The sequence below is a fragment of the Ictalurus punctatus genome, chromosome 2, assembly GCF_001660625.3.
Source record: "Ictalurus punctatus breed USDA103 chromosome 2, Coco_2.0, whole genome shotgun sequence".
Lineage (NCBI taxonomy): Eukaryota > Metazoa > Chordata > Actinopteri > Siluriformes > Ictaluridae > Ictalurus > Ictalurus punctatus.
The window spans coordinates 11,517,820-11,519,121 of NC_030417.2; positions in this window are offsets into that span (position 1 = coordinate 11,517,820).

Here is a 1,302-nt window from a genome sequence, read left to right on the forward strand (position 1 = left end):
TCCAACAAAAGCCAAGAGTAGACATTCAAAGCAATTAATTCTTTAAACAATTGATTTAACAGGCCACACCTTGGTAGCAATCACATGTAACAATTAAATGTTGCAATATTTTTGATCACTTGAAAAAATGGGTGTGTTCAAACAAAAGGTGCCATGTTCTAAGTTGTTTAACACATAATGTAAATGTGAGGAAATGAAAGCTGAAACTCTGATCTATCGTCTCATATTCATGTTTTGATCTCAAACCTAAATGTCTTCAATATGTAGTGAAATAAATAGAATTTGCCTTGCTGTTTCAATACTTTCGGAAGGGACTGTATATCTACCATGATTTCCTCCTGTTTTTCTTTGAATGACCCACAGTTTCAGACCATTTGTCAGCTTGATCATAACTGATTACACAGTTCCTTACCTCCTCTGTCTGTAGTAATTGACACTTTCATAGGATATAATCTGGGTGCTACAGTAAACTCCACAAGTTTACTGTCCTGTTATGGCTGTAGCCCAAGCTATACTCATCTCCACCACTAGAGGATGCCATAGCCAACTTTCTGATCAGTAACCCAGAGCCTTAACCATTGTGCCACGACTGGAAGTTGGGGTCAGGACGCGGGGTCAGTCACAATATGGTACCCCTGGAGCAGATAGGGTCAAGGGCCGTGCTCAAGGGCCCAATAGTGGCAGATTGGCAGTGCTGGGGCTTGAACTTTTTTTGTTCCTCAAGTTGATTCATCTACAGTGGCTTTTTCACTGGAAAGACGCACCTGAGACATTATTAATAATGTCCACTGATCTTTCTGTCACCCCGACATCATACATTGTTTTACCCCAACCTCTTTTTATGGCTTCAGCTTGCCACAAACCATTTTGTTGAATATACATTGAAGGTTTTGTGCCATTTTGACCTAATATTATCTTGGGAAGATCCCTGCCACACTTCTCCAGAGTGGTCCTACAATTAGCAAGGCAAACCTCCTCAATACCCATCATGTTAAGTTGAACAGAGACTCCAATAAACTAGAAATACCCCTGTAGTATTTCCCACAGTTCTATAAATTTCCCACAATTTCTATAAAGTATTTTAGGTTCTGGAGACAGATGAGGAAAACTACAGTGGGTATAAAAAGTTTAAACACCCCTGTTGAAATGGTTGGTTTGTGTGATGTGAAAAATGAAACCAAGGTAAATCATGTGAGATCTTTTTCGACTTTTAATGTGATATCATATCCAACCAAATTAAAGTGAAAAACAAATAGAAACATTTTTTTACAATTACAATAACCTGGTTGCATAAGTGTGCAC